The 10921-nt window shown below is 46.3% G+C and overlaps 1 pseudogene; it reads left to right on the top strand.

The window, feature by feature from the left end:
- Positions 1 to 1898: 1898 nt before the first annotated feature.
- LOC144097110 (glyoxalase domain-containing protein 4 pseudogene) lies at positions 1899 to 3209 on the top strand (annotated as a pseudogene).
- Positions 3210 to 10921: the final 7712 nt, after the last annotated feature.

Below are 10921 nucleotides of genomic sequence, written 5' to 3'. Positions count from 1 at the left end.
GACCATGATCGTACTCCGTATAAGGCACTTATTCTGCCCGAGAAAACTCGGGGATACTTTTGCGCCGGTATCCCAGGCACGGATTCGGATCCCTTGCTTCGCCGGTTCGACCACTACCTTTGTCCACAGCAACCAAAACTGAGCACTTACGGCCTCTGCGTCGCGCGTCGAGAAGGCATGCATATCGTGCAGCATTTAATAGAGAAAAAAGTTGAAAAATCATAGAAAACTTTGTACAAAATACACCTAAACGACACAAGAGTGGGTGAATGGGGGAGCGGGGGGGGGGGGGGGGGTGACATAGTGGGACGGCGGGAAGATCTACCATTGTCTTTAGTTTGGGAAGAAAAGAGGTGCCTTACGCTTCACCTTGGTTCACTCAGTCTTATTCGTCATCCTTTACATAAGCAACAATTTTCTACGGGTGCCACCAAAGAAAGAAGCTAGCTACATGCCTTCTAGCTTCATAAACTTATTAAAAAATTTTCCATCGCAATGAAAGTTTAGACTGATTTCAAGGTCTACAAAGAAATGCCAAAACTTCCTGTTCACGAAATTTTCAGTTTCACTATTTTCTTCTTTCGACTAACGCGTGTTACCGCTTTACTTTGTGTTTACGTTTCCTCTTTGCCAGAGAGGACGGGGGTGCAATATATTCTCGGGCTCGGGTGTGCAAGCGCAACGCGCTCGGAGGAGTTGAGAGGAGACGTAGCAACAAGTTCAAATCTGGCCTTCAGCGCGGATTCACCGGAGCGCACGCATTTATTCGGAGCTAACAGCTTCCACGTGCACTTCTATCTTGGAGCCAGTTGCCTTGGCAACAACACAAGGCAGCTCTGTGGAACGTGCTTAGGCGCTCCGGCCTACTGTCAGAGAGAAAGCGTGAAAGAAGCCAGGAAAGCTTACCCTTTCATGTTGACCATAAGAGCACAATGTGGCCCTCCGTTTGAAGGGAACGAAAGGCACGTAAATTTTAAGCCGTGTTTAGACGTTGTCTGGCGTAAGCAGAGGAAATGTGCGTGGCGAGCACGAGATTCGGAGAGAGAAACAAGCACGTTTTGAGTCGGACGTGTAGGCTTACAAGAAAAGTTCGTGGCCGAAAGGTTGGATTCTTGAGGGATCGATGGTAGCCTAATAACGGCTAAGCTAAATACGCAGCGCAGAACTTACTGTGTACACCGAGCTAACTAAAGAGGGCATATATACAATCATAATAGCAGGGTGTCAATCGCTTTACAAATATACCAGTGACTCGCTTTTAAATGCTTCTTCATGACGCTGATTTCAAAGAATGTAGGGCTCAATGTAGAAAATATTCTCGGTGATCTTCGCGGCGTTGATTGTACGGGACACATTGGCCACATTCGTGCGGTAGGCTTGTCCTTGATATTGTTGTCTGACATACATTTTATGAATATGCATATATGCATGCATCATGATCAAAGAAATGGACTGCAGCGAAATCATCTAGAGCAACAGGTGAGATTGACAGCATGTCAGTCCGGCATCATAGGTTGAAAATTGAAAATTGGTTTTTTCCTTTCTGAAAACCAATTTTCAACCTACTGTTCAGCCGTACGATTCGAAGAACATTAATGCGTCTGCAAACATGACGAGTAAACAGCACACCAACACAGTAATGCTCTCGCATTCCCTCACATAAGTAGTATTGTCTCTGGCAATTTTTGTTTTTACTTCTTTGCTTTATGACCTTGTACGCCTCTCCTCCTTCCGTCTTTCTATCCTAAATATCCTTCCCCACGCATTTCACCGATTTTTTTATGACGGCTGTATTCCGTGCTTTAAAAAAAGTTTTCTTTTTTTTCAAACAATTTTTTGAGGCGTAGTGCGCTTAGATGAAAGATGATGAAGACGACGATATCCAACGCTCAGCGCGAGAGTCAGTCACAGCAACTTTTCACTGCTAAACCAAGCCAAATATAGCGCATCAACGATATATTTCATTGTCACCGTGCGTAAACATGGTGCGGCGTGCACTGCATTTCGTCTTCAAGGTGGGTGACCGTACAGCGACCATTAGGTTCTTCAAAGACGTTCTGGGAATGCGGGTGCTGCGCCATGAGGAATTCGAAGACGGCTGCCGCGCTGAGTGTAACGGCCCGTACGACCTGAACTGGAGCAAGACCATGGTCGGCTACGGTCCCGAGGTGAGCCACTTCGCCATGGAACTCACCTACAACTACGGCATTGGCAGCTACGCGAAGGGAAACGACTTTGTTGCCATCGTCATACGCTCGGACAGTGTGCTGGAGAATGCACGGCGCCATGCGTGGCCGGTGGAGAAATTCGAAGCACACGACGCCCTCATCGCTCCTGGAGGATACAGGTTCGTGATCAAGCGGCGCATCAAGCCCGAGGACATGAAGCGCCTGGACCCAGTGGAGGAGGTGGTGCTGGCGTCCTCGGACATCAAGCGCACCGTGTCCTACTGGCAAGGCCTGCTGGGCATGAAGATGCTGGAGCGCTCCGACAAGGAGGCCGCCTTGTCGTACGGTGACGCGCAGTGCTGGCTCCGCTTCCGTCTGAGCGCGGCGCCAATAGACCGGGCGAAGGCGTACGGCCGGGTGGCGTTCGAGTGCCCCGCAGCCGAGCTGCCCGACATCGAGAAGCAGGTGCGGACGGCCGGCCACAAGGTGTTGAAGCCGCTCATACGGCTCGAAACGCCGGGCAAGGCCACGGTGACCGTGGTCATACTGGCCGACCCGGATGGCCATGAGATTTGCTTTGTGGACGCCGAGTCTTTCCGGGTTCTGTCGGCCGTTGACCCCGAGGCTGACCGCTTGCTCCAGAAGGCGATCGAGGAGGACAAGAGCACCGAGTGGTACCGCGATATACAGGGAAGCGAGAAGCCGGCCGCCTGAGCCTACACTCCTAGCGGCGTCCGGTGGGCGGTTCCCTGTGGATGAAAACAGCTGGCCTGGAAAAGCTGGCAATTTCACCACGGCCTGTTGCGATGAGAAATTTCCATGCATGCTGTTGAATTTGCTCACTTTCCTCGTTAATGCGAGTGATGGTGAAGGTATAAACGTTTATTTGTTCGGAGATGCGTTCGTCTGCTCCTTTACATCTAACATAGTTTCTTTCATATTAAGTGGTACGATGAAAATTGCACACTTGGTACATATTATTTCCGTGACTCGCTTTGCCACAGCTCGTGTTCTCTGAGTTGTGTGACGTCGGCGCTCTCCCTGGACCACGTACGCTCTTAGTGTTAAAGGTGCTTAATCTGAAGCAGTGGTACACTGGGGGCCGGGGCTGCCTGAGCGTGCTGAAGCCTGACCCAGTGTTTTCTTCTCCCGCACCGTGACCCTTTAGGATGCATGTCGGACCTCGTTTTGGGTAACCAACTGCGCTACTTTGATGTAGACCTTCGAGCTCCTTGTAGATAAACTTAACGTTGCCAAGAAAAATACGACCTGCCGACCATTTGAGCGGATGTTTATATTTCTCATCGAGCATCCATATTGAGTTGTGAACACGCCTGAGCAATTGTTTCTCCGTCTAACGCACCTTACAACATGTCCTGAATGATGATCTAGAAAAAGCGTTCTTGCTCGACAAACCGGAAAGCGCGATTAGAGAGAGAGAGAGAGCAAAAGGTAAACTTCCCTCGGGTTGACGAGGACATGTCGAAGGCAGTGCAGCGGCAGTGTTTGGCTTTGGAAATCAACATCGCCATTCTCCACTCGCTAGTTGAAGCTTTGTAATCATAAGCAAGTGTAATCATGAGGCCTGTTTTCTTTCTTAACCCTTACTTTGCCATAGCAACTCGGAGCAGACTTGTCGCACCTGCATCACCATGTGCAGCTTCACCGAATGGTTCAAAGAAAATAATGGTAGTTGATACGACTTCAGCAAGAACGCGTACCGGCTAAGATTTTTTTCATAGATTTGAACGGTTGGTCTCTGAAGCCCGCCTCATGCTTCAGAAGTGAGGTACTAGAAAAAATAGTGATTCCACTTGTGCAAGCAGATTATGTCGATGCCTCCGTATTTCTGTAACCATCTTTTCGGAGTGCGGCGATAGGCGGCCTGGGTGCTATATACTATGGCTAGAGAAGCGTCGATGTTCTTCGTGCCAGTTTACTACGCTATGTCCAGGTGTCCATATGCAGGTAAGGCTTTTTTAAAAGAATATTTGCGCAGTCAGTACAACCTGGTGCACTGACTCCACTTGCAGTATCTGAGCAAATCGGCTGCACGTACCACACGACACACGCATTTCTTTGAGATCTTATTTCTGTTGCAGGAACTATGAGCCATCTATTCGAAGGTACTACCTCATATTATACTATGACATGTAATGCACAAATATTGGCTGGGCCTTTGAAGCGATCCGTGCGCACCCTATTTACTTAAAACTGACAGCACGTAAAAGCGGCATTTACTTCACGCTGCAAAAACCATTTAGCGCAAAAGCGTTAAAGGCCCCGTTCTCTCGAAAATCTGGTGTCAGCGTTGTCGGCATTGTGAGCGAAAAATCACGGGCATGCCTTTTGTAGGTGGCCCCAGAGAGCAACCTAGACTGCAGGAGGGCCACCTAGACCACATGGCCTTGCGGCGTCATCCCAACCTGCCGGACAAACTACTGATCCTGGTAGGTGGCAATTAAATTATTGATTGGTCGCTCGGCAACCGCAACCTGGCTCACACAAGGCTCACCACTCGGAGCACGTGCCATCACAGGCCAGTAGCTTATAGCTTAACCGTTGCACCACTGCGCAAGGAGGGCAATAATTCCTAGGGATCTCTTAATGCGAAGTAGAGAATGACCTTCTGCGTATATAGGAAATAACCCTCGATGCTATCGCATCCTCTCCCATGTCTCTGCATTTAACTCTGTCCTTTGCCAGCTGCGCCCACCGTATGCCAGCAAACTTCCTAATCTCATCCGCTCACCCCTCACCTTCTGCCGCCCACTTCTACTCCTGCCTCACATGGAATCCACTCCGTTACCCTTAAGGACCAGTGGTTATTTCGCCTTAGCGTTACATGCCCTGTCCAAGCCCATTTCGTCCTCTTGATTTCGACTTGGATGTCAATAACCCGCGTTGGTTCCCTCTACCACTCTGCCCGCTTCCGGTCTCATAACGTTACACCTATCATTTTTCTTTCCAAGGCTCGCTGCGTTGTCCTTAACTTAAGATGATACCCTTTCATTAGCTCCGTAGGTTAGTACCGGTAAGATATAGCTGTAATTGTACACTTTTCAATTGAAGGATATTGTAAAACTGCCATTCATGATCTGAGAAAACCTGCCATATGCACTCCACCCCATTCTTATCCTTCTAGTTATTTGCCTCTCATGATCAGGATTTGTTGTCACTACCTGCCCTAAGTAGACGTATTCATTTACATCTTGCAGCTCCTCGCTTAGGGAGACATGGGAGAGGCCTTTGCCCTGCAGCGAGTGTAGCTAGGCTGATGATGATGATGATATCGCATCACACCCCCTTAAAGCCGAGCTTAAGTGTCCCGTCCAATTTTTTTCAGCAGTTTTTGGTCAATTCCAGAGCACTGAGCTCTTCGTTTCACCCTACCCTTATTACTCCAAACCACTCTATAATCTTTCTTCCTGCCATATTCTGTGCATTACTAACTCACTTCGTCTGGTTAACTCACCGTACCACAAAGGCATTGCATATTTGTTGACGCATTTCCCAAGAAGATCCCCTAGTGAATCCGTCTACTTAGCGGTGGAACAAAACTCGAGATGCTTGATTCGCAAGAAAACTGCAGGCGCTGAATTTCTTACCGTTAGGCTGAGTGGTTCAAAAAGGGCGATTTGTTTTTATGTGAGCTTCATTGCGATAAGAATGAAACAGGGGGGTCGAATGCCATTCACTTGAAAAGAAAAAAATAGAGCAGTTCATTAGCCGTACAACTTACAGCTGTCATTGTTGCGGAGGTGCACAGGGCTCGAATACATCCCGAGACCTGAAGTCTATATCGACAGATAGATGTTTTGACATTGTGCTCCGGCATTGTTTGTTACTTTTCTTTATCGCTTTGCTCGGTGTACCGGTGTACCGTTCAGCTTAATTGAAGGAAAAAATATTAGTCCTAATCTAAACTACAGACTTCTATCCGAATTGGAAAGTACCGCGAAGACAAATTGCTCGCTAGTGGGGACGTCCGGTAACATCAAAGAGAAAAACTCTAAATATTGGACAGTCTCACTTAATTCGTTAAACGTAGACAAAACTGGCACATGATGAAATTCTTAATAAACTGGCTGTGACTAGTTACCGAGCTTCAGAGTATGATGCCGCTTAAATACAGAGCTAGTACTAGAATCTTTCCTTAGGCACATGCTCAGATTTTAGCAGTAACAAGTCGATCCCTTCGGTTGCTTCACTGCTGGGCTTAGATATTGAAGTGAATTACTTCCTTCCAATACAGCTCCTGTGCCTGTGGTATTTGATTTTGTAATAGTTCCCTGAAAACTGAAATCACGCTGTTTACGTACTCCTGAGCACAAGCGGAACAGGATGAGTCATTGTTTTGCGTTCCGTATCTAATATATAAACAGAACATGAGAAGGAGAAAGTAAATCTGCATATCACGCTAAATCTGTTTATTTCAGACTGTGAACTCTGTTTAGATTGTTTTGAGCAATGTTCAGAAGAGCAAATTATGCTCAGACTTAGAACCGTGTGGTATGCAATGATACTTTAGCTGAAAATTATGTCGCTGTCTGTTGAGATTAGAACTGTCTTATAATCGTTTAAGCAGCATTCACAACTCTAGAATCTAGTACAAGTATCTATGGTATCTTGTAACTTTATTTTATTAGTCCATTCAGTACTCAGCAACATTCTAAACATTAACTTTTCCTAGCACTCCTTTTTCTAGGGCGTCTGAGAGCATCAATAGATGACGCCAGTGTATAACCACTGCGTGGTTTTCATTGTACAATATATGGGAGACACGTATCCGATGTAGCTATGAGAGGGACTATCTGCTTCGTTCATGAAAGAAATGCGCAGCAGACATTTTCAATTCTCTCTTACTCCAAACTACAGCAACACCGGGTTCAATGAAGCCTGCACGGCGAATTAGAAATACAATAAAGCTTCTTTTCAGCAAGGCTCTTGTGGAGGATCTCATGCCTCTGATTTTGCCGGTCAAGCGGCCAAGCAAAGATAACGTCCTTTCGACTCGCATCACGGGACAAATTTTGATGAAATTTCTTCTTCACTAGAGGAAAATTGGCATCATTTCATGGTAAAACAAAGAAGGCAAAGTTCAATAGCTACAGGGTTCAAGAAAAATAATACAAGTAAAGTTTCCCAAGGGTCCTGAAAGCCGGACACCCAACACAGCGCACGGTACAGGCATACGACGAGCTGCTGCGTTGAATCAGATTGGTGACATCCTTGACTCAGAGCAGCTAGCAGAGATAAAACCAGAGATTGTTGCTTTCCTTCTGCGCAGCAGCTTGTGCCGACTCATCCTTACAAAGCCCTTGCCTACCACGCATTAAAGAATTTGAAAACGCATATAGCAAACTGAGATCATAGCCCAGCGAGGCATGTATCTGCAGACAGACATGCAAGCGAGCCGTGCATTTGTATTCGCTTTTCATTTCGATGTGTTATCCGATATTGCCTTGGGGAAAGCCATGCGTGCGTAAGAGGTATTTAAGTGTGCTACACGGATATTTGTTTTCGCTCCCATGTTATTTCTTTTCGTAGAACACCTTCAATACTGCGCCTAGCTGTTCCAACCTCAAGACGCAGGTTTGCTTCGCTCATTCAGAATGTTTATATAAGATTGTGGTTGTCGCGTGGTCAAAAAGAAAATTTTCTTTTCTTCTGAGCACTGTCGACTAGCAAGGCGCAATTTAATCTCCAGAATAAAGAGGGTCAGGCTCACGGGTGGATTCAGAGATAGCCGTTGGAACTTAGAGATTTGCAGTTGGGCACGAATACAGGCAATATTACGATGTATTTATAAAAACAGACGTTGGCATTTTAAGGCTCAACTTCGTCGAACACCAGGCAGCAAAAACACATTATCCTTAGGATCATTGTGACGTGCCTAAGGGCGAATGAAAAAAAAAAAAACATTGGAAACTTTAGAAAACACACAAACTCAAAACCCGCACACGTATACATGCACACAATTAACATTGGTTAAGAAAGCAGACTATTGCAAGACACAAAATAATCTTGGAAGCGAACGTTGTAGCAAACAGCTCTCAGGGATGATCTGTTGCCATAGCAACTTTGAAACATCTATCATGCAGAATGTTTCCTCGAAAAGGACTTCCTAGGGATAGCCACGTCGGGGCGAAGTACAGGTTTAGTCGCACGCTGTATGAAACTTGCGAAATAGAAGTAAAACAGAATTAAAGAGGGCGGATTGCACCTTCGATGTTATGTTTTTACGTATCTACGTGCCCCACCTGTAGGCACAGTTGGCCTCAGCAAAATAAAGGAACGATTACTGGCTTGAAACCAGCCTTCACCAAGGAAGAATCTGCGCGGCAGACTTATTGCTTAGTTCATTAAGGGACTTTGTTGAAATTGAAGAATATAGATCAAGTGAGGAGCAAGAGCATGGCAGGTGGTTAGTGCTCTAGGCAGGAAAGCTGTACAGCTTTTGCCAGAAATAACCAGGCCGCAAGGTTTGCTTTTCACTCGTATATTGAAGCCCTTATGCCAGCCTTCAAAGTCTAAATCTCTATTTGGGAAGGACAAACCTTGTCTTTATCTTCCAAGATCTCTTTGATCTATAGGGAAGCCGTAAGGGCTCTACTATACGAACGAGAAGCAAACCGTGCAACCTTGTTACTTTTGGGAAAAAACGGTACAAGTACTAATGTCTCTAGTATTTTAAATAGTTACGGGAGCAAACCTTTTAACGTACTGATGGGGAGTTTCAAGTGGACGAGACGGGCAGTGGCACGGTCGCAGCGCTGGCTCAAGACCAGAAGCCATTCAAACATCTCATAGCCATCTATCATCATGTCTCCTCCTACTGCTTGCCTCCGTGTAACATTTGGTGCGACGTGTGGGCTATCCTGATTAGCCCTGTACCGGAGCTTCGGTGTCTGTGGTCCACCATGGCCTTCTGTGGAGTGCTAGCGGTTCGCACCTACTTGCACCGCCCTAGGTCGACACCAGAACCGGCCAGCCCTATCCCCCCCCCCCCCCCCCCCCTCATCCGCCGGCCCCGAGCCGCGACCACAAGAACACGCTGACTGATTCGATGCTTACTGACGCGACGACCACACGAACCAAGATCGCATTGCCGGTGCTGTCGTTAGGTGCGTCCATGGGCGTCAACGTTGGCTTCTGGCGACCGTCGGCTCTGTGGGTTTCACGGAACAGACCTCATCCGCCCATCTTCCGCTAATCTCTTCATCCTGAGCAGCAAGCTCTTTACCTCCTCTTCCTTCTACAACCATCCAGTCGAGCCCATCGTATTGTCCTGCACCTCACCGCCTCTGCAATTCTTCCTAGTTTGTGACCAGGACAATCGCTCGGGGGCCCCGGCTCGTGTCGCGAATTAGGAAGACTACGAAGCAGCCAGTGGTAATGGCAGAGGACTCGCGGTAGACCAGCGGTCAATAAATCATCTAATAGCCACCTGTCATCACGTGTCGTGATAGCATCACGACAAGCTTGGCGCTTGGCGTAATAACATCAAGTTTAAGCGTTTTCTATATCTATTGAATCAATTGGGCTGCGGCTTACCTCTAGCAAATCTGAAGCTTTAAACTTCAGCCAACTTTTCAACAAGACATTGGCTGCCCTCTTCTTCGCTGCCTTTCTTTGAACGCACGTTGCTTCACAACAGAATCGACTGTGCCAGCAATAAATCATTCGGAGAATGTGAACATTGACAACAGTTTAATGCTATTGCTTTTCAGAAGATGTTTGACCATGTAATTTTTTAGTTTCCCACCTGCGGACGTCTAATGAAGTAATTATAAATCGAGATGCAAACAGACCGGATTCACGCACAGTTAAAGCTATCGCCTTTCGTAATAAATCTACTGTAGCAGAGAAGTATTCCGATTTTCAAGAACTTCTAGCATATTTAGAATGGGAAAAATAGAAAGAAACGACGTCACCTTCATGACGTTGCTTAGTCAGATCCGATTCTTTATTCATTGTTTTTTTTTGGCGCGTGGAGAGGCTATAGGACTACATTCACGATAATACTTTTCAGTGCTTTCAAATAGCACTGCAATGACCTTTTATAAGGCAAAACATAGATACACTCTTAGCGATTATTGTTTGCGACTTGTACTGTTTAGGATCTCAAGAATTCACTAGCTGGTTGTAAAGAAGATAAAAGATTCAGGAACATTTCGGAAACATGTTATTGGGGAGACGACGGAGGGCTAGTTGTCTGTGCAGGGCGGGATTTATCTGATATTTACACAGGCCTTATTGTAAATACATGTTTTTGTGAACCTGATTAACATTTATCAGCAGAATCACTTAAAAAATTCAGTAAATAAACAAAGAGAGGAAACTTAAGTCTATGCTAATTGACAGTTTTCTTTTGCACAAGACCGGCCATCAAGATACTCAATAAATTTAAAGGCTAGCGAAGAGCTTCTATCCATTTCTAATCTTTTTCTGGATAAGGGGCCAATTACCGGGATAGTGCTCTACAAGAAGCGCGGTTTAAGTCTTACCTAACACACTGCAGATCAATCCTTACCCTGGGTTCAAAGCGAGAGCGATCTCCCACATAGCTGCGCTGCACTGCTTTTGTTTTGAGAAAATTGCAGCGCCATAAACTATGTAATGAAAACGGCGCGACGAACGAGGAGAAAAGAACACAAAAGTCAGGACCAACGCTGTGTTTTATACTTTTGTCCTAGTTCGTCGCGCCGTTTTCATTACATCTTCAAGCATGAACCACCTAAAACAAGCTC

The sequence above is a fragment of the Amblyomma americanum genome, chromosome 7 (assembly GCF_052857255.1).
Source record: "Amblyomma americanum isolate KBUSLIRL-KWMA chromosome 7, ASM5285725v1, whole genome shotgun sequence".
In the NCBI taxonomy this organism is placed as follows: Eukaryota; Metazoa; Arthropoda; class Arachnida; order Ixodida; family Ixodidae; genus Amblyomma; species Amblyomma americanum.
Note: the sequence above shows the minus strand (reverse complement) of the source record. Positions and strands in the feature narration are given on the sequence as shown.